The sequence below is a fragment of the Macaca mulatta genome, chromosome 6 (assembly GCF_049350105.2).
Source record: "Macaca mulatta isolate MMU2019108-1 chromosome 6, T2T-MMU8v2.0, whole genome shotgun sequence".
Classification (NCBI taxonomy): Eukaryota; Metazoa; Chordata; class Mammalia; order Primates; family Cercopithecidae; genus Macaca; species Macaca mulatta.
Genome location: NC_133411.1, coordinates 70,006,923 through 70,021,942, shown reverse-complemented (window position 1 = coordinate 70,021,942; position 15,020 = coordinate 70,006,923).

Below are 15,020 nucleotides of genomic sequence, written 5' to 3'. Positions count from 1 at the left end.
TGAGAAATAGGCCGTCACCAGATACCAAATCTGCTAATACCTTGATCTTGGACTTCCCAGCCTCTATAACTGTGAGAAATAAATTTCTATTGTTCATAAGCCACACAGGCTTTGGTGTTTTGCTCTAGCAGCCCCAAAGTGCCAAGACACCTCCCTTTTATTTAAGAAGGCCCATAGTATCATACACATTTGCCTACTTCTCCCTACCTCTGAATGTCAACAATTTCTTTATCAGGAAAAAGCAAAATTCTGCCTTACCAGATACTCTGTTATACTCTTATTTTAAAGTATTTGCTTTGCTTGATAATTGCTTTTGTGGATTATCAGTAGTGAGGGAATGTTCTGAGAGATGTCAACAAAGTGTCAAGTAGAATGACTGAATAGCACATATTATTTCCTTGTGACCTTTATTTGATTGTGCATTTGAACAACTCTACTTTCTCAAGAGAAGGTAAAGAGGAAAAATATTTTTCAGGAAGAGGAAACATCTTTATCTACTACAAATATTTATTGAACACTACTATAGTATTTTGAGTCTATTTAAAGACAATTAAAATATTTTAAATGTTTCTTAGTATAGGAAAATTAACACAGAGAAGAACAGACATTATCAGTATTCCTTGGAAAGTTCATTTCTTTTCAAAAGTTGAAAACCATTTAAGTCATTTAAGTGTTTCATTTAGTTATTGCTACACAATGAACCACCCCAGATGTAGTGCTTTTAAATAGTTATTTTATTACCTTTCATTATCTATTGGCTGCCTAGGCTCAGTTGGGAGGTTCTTCTGCTCCATATGGTGTCATCTGGGGCTGCTGTCATCTAAAGGCTCACCTGGTTTACAACGTCTAAAATCCTTACTCATATGACTCTCAGTTGGTGCTGGCAGTTGGCTGGGAGCTCAGCTGGGGCTGTTCACAAGAATGCCTTGGTTGTCCTCCCTTTGGCCTTCCCATGAGGCTTGGCCTTCCCACAGAATGGCACCCAGGACAGGGAGTGCTCCATGGGAACAAGCCCTAGTGTGCAAGTACTTTTTAAGCCTCTACTTTATCTTGCTTGATAAAGTCCCATTAGCCAAAGCCATTCACATGGTAAAGCCCAGAATGTTTGTGGGGACTGAACAAGGATGTGAATACTGGAGGCTTTATTCATTGAGTTTCCCCAAAGTGACAGTTAACCACATCCAGGAACTTCTGAATTCCAAGACAACAAAATGACAGTCTTAGAATTTTGGAATTGGAAGAGACCTCAGAGGCTTCACAGTTCAGCTTCTTTGTTTTATTCTTTGTTTTACCAACAAAGAGACATAGACCCAGAGAAGGTGATTTACTTGCCCAAAGTGGCAACTCAAACCTGGGCTGTTCATTGTAAAAACTATTTTGAGCCATGCTCTGTGTAGGTACTGTCCCTACCCTGGACAGGTGTAGCCTCTGCCCTCACAGAACTCACAAGTCTAGAAGGCAAACCTGTAGTTTTGATCTCCTGGTACCCAGGGCTGCATTTTAACCATGGTACTGCACTGCCTTCCCATTGTTAATTAAGTGTGTAATGTCTACATTAAAGTTAGTTCCAGGTTCTAATTTATGACACAATAGATGTATTTTAATGTACACTTTATGGTACATTGGAGTCCCTCAATAATAAATGCATGCCCCTCTAATCCTGCCTACTTTATAATACTTGGAGAAAATTTTATTATTTTAAACAATTATAAGGATTTATAGTTACTGAATCTTTGCTTTTGTGAAATATTTTTGTTCATGTCTACTATTTACGTGAAGCCAAGTCCTTTGTCAGGAATACAACCTCTAATTATAACATTGTTCCTATGGGAAAATGTAATTTGCTTTTCAATGATCCACTTTATGACATGGTCTCCAGGAATGTGCTGTTCTGCAATAAAAACCAAGTAGAGGCTGCATTCTCTGTAGCTTCTTGCCAATTGCCTGGCACGATAGGAACAGTGCTTATAAAGTCGCTCTTATCTTTTGATTGACATGAAATCTGAGTTAGTCAATAATGACAGATTTCCCTGAAATAGTGTGGGGGATGGAAAAGGAAACAAAATGGGAAGGTTCAACAATTCTTTCCACGGTCATCCCATCTGTCATCAAGTCCTGTCTGTTGTTTAGTGTCTGTCATTGGTTCTTCCTTCCTAGGAATCAAATGTCATTACAAAAATGAGTGGTCAGTGCAGTGAGGGGATGCACATGTGTGCTGCCCGATGACAAGGCAGACTCTGGGTGGTGTTGGAAGGCTTCCTGGTGGAAGTGATGTTTTAGCTGGCATCTGAGGAATGAGGAGGAGAGTTAACCGGGTGAAGAGATGCCTTGCCTAGGATCTTCCAGGAAGAAGAAACAGGATACGTAAAAAGCTGGAGGGAGAGAGAACATGAACATGATAAGTTCAGTTTGATTGGAGTGAAATGCATGTATGTGTGGTGGAGAGGGGTGTAGGGAGCAGAAGAAGGAGGATGGCAAGGACTTAGGGTGGAGGTGCATGAGAGATCAGGTCACAGAGGTTCACATAGGTCCTTTAAAGGCATTTGGACTTCACCTTCTAGGAAATGGGACAGTACTGAAGAGGACAGTGACCTGACGCACTTTCTACTTTATGAAGAAACCCTCCGTTGTTTGGAAGATAATTGGAAAAGATAAAATTTGGAATTGGTAATCTTGTAGAGAGAAATGGCGACCTGGCTAGCAGAGGGTAGTGGGGGTGGAGAGAAGTGGAGTGGGTGTGAGAGAGATGTAGGCAGCAGAATCAATAGGAGCATTGAGGTATTTATGGAACTTCCAAGTCAAGAGACTAAAAGAGCAATGGAGCTCTGGAGAGAGGTTCAAAGCTGGAGAGTTGAGTCACCATCGTGTTGATGGAACTGGAAGCTATGAAAGGATGAGCTTGCCAAGCAGAGTGGGAGGATAGGGGGCTAAGAGCAAACCCTGGGAACAGCCTTTCTTGGGGCCCAGCCCTGCCTTCCCTGGGAGGGGTGTCCTCATTCCTCTGCTCAGGGATAATGTATACTGACTTCCATTTAACATGTGTTTGCAAAGGACAGGTGTTAACCAAAGTACAGTATTTTTAATGTAAAGCTTCCTAACCAAGGGTTATAGCACTGGGGCCAGACCCAGTCAGCTATTCTCTTCCTAATGGATACTCTCATCTTGTTGACCTTGGTTTTTCTAGATGACTGCTCTATTCCCTTCCTCATCCCCTTATCTGCTTGGCCCAAAAGATAGTCTAGAAAATACCTCATGATTAAAAACAAATACTGCATTGAAAAGTAAAGGATCCCAGAAGAAGTTAAAATACAGACCTCTTCTTCCCTCTTAACTTTGGATACTAGGTATGAATCTTTCTGGAGCCTAGAGGCCAAGGTCTCTTACAGGATCCTGATCCAGTCTCTCTCCTTGGCTCCTAGTCTGCAGCCTTTTTGCAGGGGCCTGATACCTCCTCTCTTGAAGACAGAAGTTTAGCATCTCTTCCCTATCTGGAGTGCAGGCCACAGCCCACAAGCTCCCAAAAGATGGGGTCAAGGAAAGCTTCTTCTATTACTCTCTTGCCTAGTCTCCCTGGCCCCTCTCCTCCATAAATGTAATATGCTTGGACAAATTCTACTTACAATAAAAACTAACTTTTGTACAGTGGAGCCAGATCTTTCCTGGGGATTAGGTTCTAAGTGTAAGGCAAAATCTGTGCATGAAATTAACCTTGGAAACCACTTGGAGGAGAGCTACATTGCAGATGGATGTAGCTTTCTCAGCAAGCCTACCTGAACCTGCTGACCCTTCAAGTCTGGAATAGATTCCCATTTCCTTAGCAGAACATCAGATGAAGTAGCTGTCCTGGGTCTAAGATTTATTTTCACTTCAGGATTCCAGTGGCCACCAAGAGATGTTCATGCTGTTTTAAGGCACGGGGACTGGAAGTTGAGGAGAGAAGGGCAGAATCTCAGTTCCTAGCCTCTCCTGGGGCACAAGTGCCCATGCTTTTTGACTACGATAGTTTCTCACTCTGTCCCTGCCTCCCTTTCTCCCTCCCTTCCTCTCTAGGTGTCTATAGGTAGAGTCCTGTGCATTTCATGCATGCCTGACTGGATGGTCTCAGCATTATTGGGCAAGGCAGCTTAGCTGCTCATTGTCAAGAATTTCATAATTTCAGTAATAATTTATTCAGATATCTTTGTAGGACCAAAAAGCTCATTAAGTGTTTTTATTTTTTCCCCTCCAAAAAAGGCAATATGCTTTCAAAGGTAAATTCAAACCTCAGTCTCTAGAGAAACAGAAAATCTGCAGGCAGCTTTGAAATATGCCCCCCTCTTTACCCACTCCAGTTTTTGGCCATGAAGAGGTACACAGAGGCAAGCTCCTACCTCGTCTAGAGAACCCTTACAGTTACATTTACAGTTCCTCCACTTTCTAACCTTCAAATCCTACATCAGGAATCCTGAGCCATTCTTGACCTTTAGTGCTCTCTTTCCCTCTCGATTACTGTACCTCAAGGTGTCTTCTATATTTTCAGCTAACATTAAGTATGTCCTATGTATGTGCCAGGCATTGTTTGTTATAAGAATGACAGAACAAAGTATATTAACACATTTACTCCCCACAACAAACTTATTAGGTAAATATTGTTATTATCATCCCCATTTTACAGATGAGGAAACTGAGGCATAAATAGGTGAAGTAACTTCTCATGTTCACATTGCTATTCATGTCATCCTAGCATGACTGAACTAGGATTTAGACCCGGAAAGTATGATATTAAAGCCTGGCCTTAAATCACTGTGTTATTCTGCCTCCCATTTGTTATTTAGGTGTGGACTCTATTTCCAGCTGTTTTTTCCTATGGGTGTTCCTTCTCTCTCTCTTTGTTTATAGCCTCCTTCAGACATCATAACACATATATTTCAACAGAACTGAGGCTTATACCTTGGATCAAACAGGACCTCAATGAATATTTGTTGGATGATAAAATGACAAAAACCAAAATATAGATCATTAGAAATGATGATTCTCTGGATGTATTTTGGGTTTACTAAAAGATTTATTTTCTCTCATGAATATAGTAATAACAGTTGAAAAAACACTTGAATATGATTTGATTCTTGAGACCACCCCTATGACATGATTCTTAAGACACCTCCATGGATGGAGCAGATATTATGCCTATTTTACAGCTGGGAAAATTAAGACATACACAAAGAAATTTGTGTCCCACCATCACATATAGTGAGGGGCTGGACCCCAGGGTCCAAGGCTCCTGACTTCTAGTTCCATTAATTTTCCACTTCAGATTTTTTTCCAAGTGTAGTTCAATCTAATGCAGGCCACAGTTTGGCTCTGGGTTTGTGCGTCAGTGAAACCAGGATGTTGTATTGTGAATAGATATAAATGGTGGTATTGAAAGGACGAGGGTGGGACTGGGTGGGGGTGAGACACATGCTAGTCACACAGTGACTCTCAGTCTGAGAAGTTGCTCATGATAATCATGGAAACAGATTTAAATTAATGGCATGTTTATTCAGTGGTGTCTTCATCTACTGATGAAAATCAAATGGTGGACAAAGGGTAAATACCAGAAAATATAGGCAATCATTTAAGAGAGAGAAGAAAACGTGGAGGAGTTGGTTATGGGGAAGTTTTCAGAATGTAAATCAGAGAACTTTTTATTTTGGAGGGAAAAGGTAAAAAGAGGAAATTTGTTCTAACCGAAGTGAAAATTCAAATCTAAGCCAGAATTTGAGGACAGGGCTCATTTGGAAACTCCTTTTGTTTATAACGTAGGTTTTTCTCTCCTTTATGAAGCAGATGCTTATACAAGCATTACTAGTGTTGTCAATAACACTGTAACATTTGCCTTCAATCCCTTTGTTGCTCAGGGAACATGTTGGGTTTCGGCACATTTAGCTTTGCCATTTACTTCACAAATTGCAGCTGGGTAGTGCTACAACTAAGTTGATTTTACTGAGAATAAAAATTGAAGAAAAAAAATTCTCCTAACAACCTTTCCAGTAATCACAGGGCTGAAATGCTTTGGAGTGTGTGTGTGTGTGTGTGTGTGTGTGTGTGTGTGTGTGTGTGCACGCACATGTTTTCCAAACAACTTGGTTTCAGTACAATGATGCTTCAGTAAGAATCTTCCTGCAAATCTAATTTAAAAGGGAAGGCTTTGTTGTTATTAAACACAATGGCAGTTTGTACATCTCCACATCATTATGTTGCTTCTCATTATGGTAATTCATTTGCTTCTGCTTTGTATGGATATCAAATAAAAATCACTCTCGCTCCTGGCAAGTGATTGCATTATGGAGACACTCTGGGAGCCCAGCTAAGCGGTGCTTGGTGTCATAGCAAACACAATTAGCAAAATGGCATCCAGAGTGACTGTATGGAGTTGCCCTGTGGTGAGTCTCTGCATTTTCTGTTTAGTAGGGCTGTAGGTTACTAGGCTTTGCCATGTGCTTTCTCTATTCTCATCTCTGTACCATTTTCTATTCAAGTGGAGCAGCGTGAGGACTTTGTGTGGATTTTATTTATTTTTTCTGATCGGCTCTTCCTCAGCACTCAGTAGGCTCAGGGAGCCCTGGGTTAGTTTGCCCTCCTAGGAACTCACGTTTCTCTAAAAAGGGTCAAAGACAGCATCACCAAATGTTCACTCTGATATCATTGTGAGTTTTTTGGCCTTTTTATTCTTCTTTATTGGCGTTTTTCAACAATTAGAGTATTGAATTTTGTATAAGGTTAGAAAAAAACCTTTATGGGTCATTATTAATAGTGCTATGTTAAAAAGAAAACAATTTAACACCACTCTCTGTAAAAGAATTTGAGGTGGGGCCATTGCTGCGAGCCCCAGAAGGCTACCTCAGTTAATGATGGATTAGCCTAGATGGGATTGACAGCACCCGCTGCCTCTTTGAGATAAGAGACATAGATATAGTTCTTCACTGAGCCATGAAGAAAAAGAGGGCCTGGATTTAGTTGGACTGGTTCTTTTATGTGGAGGCACAGGGTTGTGCCTATGTTTGTCATTGATACTTAGCCTATACTGTTCATTTTCATTATTCTGAGAAGCTTTTTTGATGCCTCCAGGGAGAAATGATTACTCCACCCTCTAGGCCACTTGTGGTATATACCTTGTTGAGTGTCTTCCCAAAAGCCATTCTAATTTCTGCTTCTTGCTCCTCCTTCTCCTTTTTCTTTTCTACTTCCTTCCTGATAAAATCTGTAGCTTTGTGTCCCGAGAATGATCCTATCTTAGTTCTAAGAGGTGATGCCTCATCACTGGTTTAAGTTTATCAGGGAATCAAAATTCCTCCTCTAAGTAATTCAGTTAGGCATGGGCTTGAGACACAATTCTGGCCAATGAACCTTAGGGGAAGTTTGCTGGGGGACTCTGGAAGAGTTTTTCTGTCTTGTTAAAAGAAAGGCCTGCTAAGAGAAACTGTTCTTTTTCTGCTGCTGCATGAGGCTGTGATGCCCGGAGCTGTGGCAGCAATCTTGTGACAATTAGAGTCGACCATGAAGATAATATTCAACATGCTTGAGAATAGTCTAGTGGAAAAACAGAACTAATCTACAATTTTTTTTTTTTTTTTTTTTTGAGATGGAGTCTTGCTCTGTCACCAGGCTGGAGTACAGTGGCACGATCTCAGCTCACTGCAACCTCTGCCTCCCGGGTTCAAGTGATTTTCCTGCCTCAGTCTCCTGAATAGCTGGGACTATAGGTGCACACCACCACGCCCAGCTAATTTTTGTATTTTTAGTAGATATGGGGATTTTACCATGAAGGCCAGGATGGTCTCGATCTCTTGACCTCGTGATCTGCCTGCCTTGGCCTCCCAAAGTGCTGGGATTACAGGCATGAGCCACCATGCCCAGCCAGTAATCTAGATTTTTGATGTGTTGCTGAGTCACTGAATTAGCCTACCTTAAAATCTTTCTACCTTTGGGCTGCTTCTTTTTCTTCCTCTTCCTCTTCCTCTTCCTCTTCCTCCTCCTCCTCCTCCTCTTCCTCCTCCTCCTCCTCCTCCTCCTCCTCCTCCTCCTCCTCCTCTTCTTCTTCTTCTTCTTCTTCTTCTTCTTCTTCTTCTTCTTCTTCTTCTTCTTCTTCTTCTTCTTCTTCTTCTTCTTCTTTTTTGAGACAGGGTCTCACTCTGTTGCCCAGGCTAGACTGTATGTGCATTCTTAGCTCACTGCAGCCTCCAACTCCTTGACTCAAGCAATCCTCCCACCTCTGCCTCTTGAGTAGCCAGGACTACAGGCGTGCACCCAGCTAATTGTTTTTATTTCTTGTAGAGTTGGGGGTCTCACTATGTTGCCCTGGTTGGTCTCAAAATTCCTGGCATCAAGCCGTCCTCTTGCCTCAGCCTCACAAAATGCTTGGATTACAGGCATAAACCACCTCACCTAGCCGACCTCTGGACTTCTTTTAGATAAAATAATAAATTTCTTGTCATTTAAGGCATTCTCAGTTAGGTTTTCTCCTGTTTGTAGCCCAAAACACCATAACTCATACAGTACTGGTCTACTTTGTACCTTTAGAATGATCTTACTGAGAGGTTCTGTAATTATTATTTTAAAAGAGGTTCTGACTCTTTGATTAGATGGTAGTTTCTTGAGGGTGGGTCTTATTTGCTTTATAATCTGTCACCTTGTACAGATCCTGTTATATACAAGTGCAGTACAAATTGTCAGATCAACACTATGAGTAATGCTCATCTTCAGGTAATCCAGACTCACACACTGAGCTTCTCCACATTTTGGCCCAGACTTGTCAAAAAAAAAAAAAAAGTCAAGTGAAAGTTCTCTGTCATCTAAACACAGAAGTCAGATGCGATCTTCCCTCTGTGCTGTCTCAGGAAGTCATCAATGTTTCTCCAGATGAGCTACTCCCAGGAACATTTGGCTTTTATACCTTGCTCAGAAAGTATATTCCTGAAAAATTGTTTATAAATATTAAATTTTGTAAATATATTTTAGCAATGTTTCAGTTAATAGCTAAAGGAATCCCATTTCCCCTTGAAAACCAAAAAAAAAAAAAAAAAAAAAAAAAAAAAAAAAAAAAAAAAAAAGGAGAGAGAGAGAGAACCTGAATAGTCATTTTCTAACTTATCAGTATTGTTAAAATTTGCATATGTAGAGGAAACTCCTCCTTACAGGGAACTCTACTAGTTCAAGTTACTGCCCTTCTTTTCGGCTTGTTTTTACTTTTATGGAGGAGAGAAAAATGACAAGTTGATGAGTACTCATGAAATTGATTTTTAAAAGTTCCCAGGTAATGCCACAGGCTGTGTGCACTTTCGACTCAGTCCTCTAAGCTTTTATAACTATAGTAGGAATCAACTTTTAGGTTAGTGATTTTTTTTTTTTTTTTTAATAGAAAGAATGTTTAGAATGGTGGTTGTTCCCAGGCTGATTCCTAAAAGTCCACCTAAGCTCAACATGTCTAGAGAAAAGGGAGGAAAGTGTGACGGGGACCTGCAGACTCAGGCTCTGGAGCATTCCTACTGCTCTGTGTCTCAGCCAGCTTGAGGGCCCTGGGAAGCTCTTTCCCTTTCTGCTCCCACCTCTTGGTATTTCTTTAAAAATGAAAAAATATATATTTTGTTACTTAAACATTATCATTTTTGTCTTTATCCACCCCTTGGTATTTTACTTGCTTTTCCACAGTAGCCCAGGCCCCTCCCTTCTTTCCCACCTCACCCCTGTGCTGAGATGAGAGCAGGTTTTGGGAAGGGCACAAGCAGAGCAGAGTGAGGAGGAGAAGGTGAACCCTGATGTGCCGCCCTTTGGTCCCCATAGGGGACTCCTTTCCACAGGCATCTATGCTCCCTGCTCCATCCTCCCTCATGAGCTCACTTCCTCTACATGTCCTGCCCTCTCCTCGGGTCCACTCTCCATTTTCTCCAACACACTCTTAACCTTCTCCCATGGTGTGCCTGGTACTTGTGCCTGTTTCTCTGAAAGGCAGGTGAGGCTCACTTCCACCAATTTGAGTACAATCTGGAACATCAGTCAGGGCCCTGAGCAACGGTGATGCTGCGGGCTGGTCCTTCCCTGCCTCCGCAGGCTCCCTTGTTCTCTCCCCTTGCGCTCGAGTGTAGAATGGGGATGCTGTGGCAACCTGGATCCCTCCGTTGCTCAGGGCCTCCATGCTGTACTATCTGTGCTTTGCACAAAGGCCCTGGACAAAGGGAGTGAGTAGAAGCTAACATCTAGCCTGTAATGTGCTCCCCAACCTGTGTGCCTTGGCACGTTTCTGGTAGAACAAGGAGGGTGCCTTATTTACCCAATAAAGACACCTGTTTTTGTTGGCTCAGCTGTCCATAAAAATCAAGGTGCTGCATTTTAGTTTGCACCAAGGCTCTAGAATGGCTAGTGGAGGCCCTGACACTGCTGCTGTGAACTGGAGATCTGGCCTAGGAATGTACGAGACGGGCTGATGCCCTCCAGCACTGTCTCCACCAGAGCCTCTGCCAGGCCTTTCCGGACCAACACAATTCAAGCTGTGACAGAGGCATAGAATGGCCCTTTCTTGAAGAGCAGTGCAGATCTCCAAAGCCCAGCACAATTGTGGGAGGAAGCGAGGTGGTGACTTAATCTGTCTTTTGTACCATATAATGGAAGGGCCCATAAATGGCCTCTGGATGCTGTTTCTCTCCCCTAAGTCATTCTTCCTTTCCAGAGAGCTTTCTCTTTGGAATTCCCAAGGCCGGTGCCCCCATCAACCCCATCTGCGCAGTTTTATCCCACCCCACACAGCAGAAGAGCTTTCAGGTGTATCCCCCTCAGTCGCCTTTGTGTGTGGCACAGTTGAGAGCCTCAGGCTTTAGATGGATGCAAACGGCATCTCTTCTTCATTTGGTCGTTAACTGCTCAGGGTTGGGGTGTTGGTTGCTGTCCTCTGCACTGAGGGTACCCCAGTTCCAGTTTAGCTTTCTCATGAGCAAGAGCTTCCTTACTAGTTTTCCTAAGAATCCAGCTCAAATTGCCAAGCCTAGCATGGATTTTTTTGATGTCCATACAGTTTAGTCTCATATGAAGAAATCGTATTTTTCTTGTTGGCATGACTTTGACCTTTTCCATTTCAAAACCGTAACCCCTGGCATTATTGTGCTCAGGAACATTTGATGTTTTCATGGGTCACTAGACTATCTCTAAATGGCTTTTTCTTTCCCACCCAATGGTACCAATTCTGACTATATTATTTATTATTTCAAATCTCCCCTTACCTCCAACATAAGGTCAATGTAGGTTCTAGCTTATCAAATCATACTGGCATCGACTTTGTTTTTGACCCTAGTATGTAAATGGAAATGAAAAGTTGAACCAGCACAGGAGGGAGCCTATTGATCCTTGACATTCTCCTGTCTTCACTGGTAGGAAAAATCTTTGAAACATGTTGTGCGTTTTCAGGGGAGAGGAGACTGGTCAGAAAAGTACAGGGGATGACAGGATCTGAAGTGCTGAGGGGCACAAAAGTTCTCATAGCTGCTTACTCCCCTTCTCCCCTCCATCCTAATCCTCTCCATTTTCCCCCCCCATTTCTTTCTCTTTCCTCCTCTTGCTTTCCTCTCTACCCTGCCCCCAGTCTTTTTCCTTTCCCTTCTCTCTTCCCTTGGTATCACCAGAACTTCCCGGAAGCAAGCGAAGAGCTGGATATAGAACTTTTAAGATGGTCCTTGAATTTCTGCAATGGCAATTGGGAAGGCGAGGATGGAGGGTACAGAGACCTCTAGCAGTGCCTAGAAGGGAAATGGTCTTATGTTCTTTAGCACCCTGCCCCGGGCTGGTCAGCCTTTATACATGAGGAGTGCAGAATAGCTGAGCATAGGTGATTAGGAACTGCCTATACTGTAGGATGGTAATTGATATGGATGATGGGGCACTGCATTTTGTTCTTCCTTTCCCACACCTTTTCCCCTTCCAAGCCGATCACTCATTAAATCCTGTGAATTATATCTCCTAAAATCACCATCTCCTCTGTTAGTGGCCTTAATTCTTAAAAACAAGTCGACCGTATTTATTTGGTTTCCCTGGAAAAACAGAACCTGAGTGAAGGACTTGAGTGAAGGAATGGTTGTCAGAAACAGCAGCAAGGGAGTAGGGGGAGCGATAGAGGGAAGGATGAAAAGCCAGTATGAGTGTGCATTACTGAGATTTCCCACACAATCTCCCCGGGGCCTCTGAGAAGCATATGCCTCCTGGAACTGTCCACTTGCGGGATGGGTGGCTGAGAAATGTATCCACCAGCTCCTGTCTCTTACGGGTTGCAGGCTGTCTCTAGAGATATTCACCCAAGGCTCACATGGGTTGTGAGGCTGAACAGTTCCGAGGCATTGCACAAGAGCCTGAAGCAGAAAGATGAAAGACACACACATGGTGTGTTGAGGTGGGATGCTGCCAGGGTGAGGTGAGTCTGGTATCTGGCAGAAACCATTCACCACGGTGGAAACCATCCACCACAGCAGGCACCGTCCATCACAGCAGGCACTGTCCATCACAGCAGGGACTGTCCACCACAGCAGGCACCGTCCATCACAGCAGGGCTTGCCTACCACAGTGGGAACTGACCATCATAGCAGGAACTGTCCACCACAGTGGTGAATGACCATTATTGTGGGGACAGACTACCCCAAGGGGAGTTGAACACCACACTGGGGACATACCATTATAGTATGGACTGACCACCACAGTGGGGACTGATCATCATAATGGAGACTGAGCATCATAGTGGGAACAGACCACCACAGTGGAGGCTGAGCACCACAGTGGGGACTGTCCACCACAGTGGGGACTGATCATCATAGTGGGGACTGACCATCACAGTGGGGACTGTCCACCAGAGTGGGGACTATCATAGTGGGAACTGTCCACCACAGTGGGGACTGACCATCACAGTGGAGGCTGACCATCACAGTGGGGACTGATCATCATAGTGGGGACTGACCATCACAGTGGGGACTGATCATCATAGTGGGGACTGACCATCACAGTGGAGACTGTCCACCAGAGTGGGGACTGACCACCACAGTGGAGACTGTCCATCATAGTGTGGACTGACCACCAGAGAGGGAACTGTACACCAGAGTGGGGACTGCCCATCATAATGAGGACTGTCCACTACAATGGAGACTGTCCACCAGAGTGGGAACTGTCCATCAGAGTGGGAACTATGCAACACAGTGGGAACTATCCACCACACTGGGGACTGTCCACCACATTGGGGACTGTCCACCACAGTGGGGACTGACCATCACAATGGGGACTGACCACCAGACGGAACTGTCCACCACAGTGGGGACCATCCACCACAGCTGTGGCCGATATCAGAGATGGGCTGCAGAAATGCAGCATGGACAAATAAGGAAGTAGAAACAATGAGCCTTAAGCTTGTCCTGAACTCTGGCCTAATATACACCCTCTCTGACTATGAGGTTATGAAGAAAATGTGTGGTTTGTTAGTGTTCTGCTCTACTTTGGTGCTTTTCTAAAAATTTCCTAATCAATTCCTTACTGTTAAACCATAGGTAATTTCTATCTTTAATGTCAAAATTAAAAAGTAATTAAGGAATAAGATATCACAAAGTAAACTTTAAAGGTACATTTTACTTTCTATGATCCTATTTTATATACTATTTAGAAAAGAGAAAGAAAAAAAAGTAAAACTTCAAAAACAAGTTATTCAAAAACATAAATACAGTTACTGTGTAATGAGAAAGACCGAGGTGAGCTGGTGTGATAAGAGGCAGGAGATGGGGAGACTCAGCTATCCTGAGACCATGAGGACAAGGTGAGGGAACTACAGGTGAGAAGTGGATCCTGAACCTCCTCTGTATCACAGGCATTGAGGTCTGAGTCTTGACTCCTCCCATGAGGCCAAAGGAAACTTATTACATAGATATTTTGGAGAAGGATAAGGGGCTAAGGTGGAGAGCTGTGGTTGGTTTGCTAGAAGAGATAAAGAACTTTGGGTTTGATAGAACAGAAGCAGGGAAAGGAAGAGAATTGAAGATAGTTTTTTCTCTTTTAAGATCATCACAGTCCTTGATAGCACTGCATGCTGTTCTTCACATCATTTTGAGTTTTTAGGTTTTCTCATGACAGAAGCAGGGATTTCCCTACCCTGTGAAGAAGGAAGTGTGTGGCAGGTGACACTGCACACACCATGCCATCCTCGCTGGGGCCACATGCTGCCAGAGCACTGGGGTACCAATTAAGAGTAAAGACTGTTTATTTTTTGATAATTTTGAAACTTTTTTGTAAATTGTAAAAATGGGTACAAATTTCTATAAAGCAGTCTTCCAAAAAATATTTAACAGACATTAAAATGTTCCTGTGTGTGGGGATAGTACTCATCACACCCATCTGTTTCTGTTCACTCCCACAGCAACACTGATCTCCATTCATTTCACGGCCACCACAGTACAGGCAATCACCAGCTCTGCCCTGGGTCACTACCTCTAGTCTTTCTCTCTTGCATGTATTTCTCACATGTCTTTTACAGAGATCTTTCTAAGAAGAATATTGGATCATGGTATATTTGTTAGAGTCAATTTTATGTGTCCACTTAACTGGATCACAATGTGTCCAGAATTGGTTCCTTCCAGTGGGTTCTTGGTCTCGCTGACTTCAAGAATGAAGCCGTGGACCCTCGCGGTGAGTGTTACAGTTCTTAAAGATGGTGTGTCCAGAGTTTGTTCCTCTGATGTTCAGATGTGTCTGGAGTTTCTTCCTTCTGGTGGGTTCGTGGTCTTGCTGACTTCAGGAGTGAAGCCACAGACCTTCTTAGTGAGTGTTTCAATTCTTAAAGATGGCATGTCCAGAGTTGTTTCTTCCTCCCAGGGGGTTCCTCATCTGGCTGACTTTAGGAGTGAAGCCACAGACCTTCACAGTGAGTGTTACAGCTCAAAAAGGTAGTGTGGACCTAAAGAGTCAGTACCAGCAAGATTTATTGTGAAGAGCAAAAGAACATAGCATCCACAGCATGGAAAGTCACCTCAGCTGGTTGCTGCTGCTGG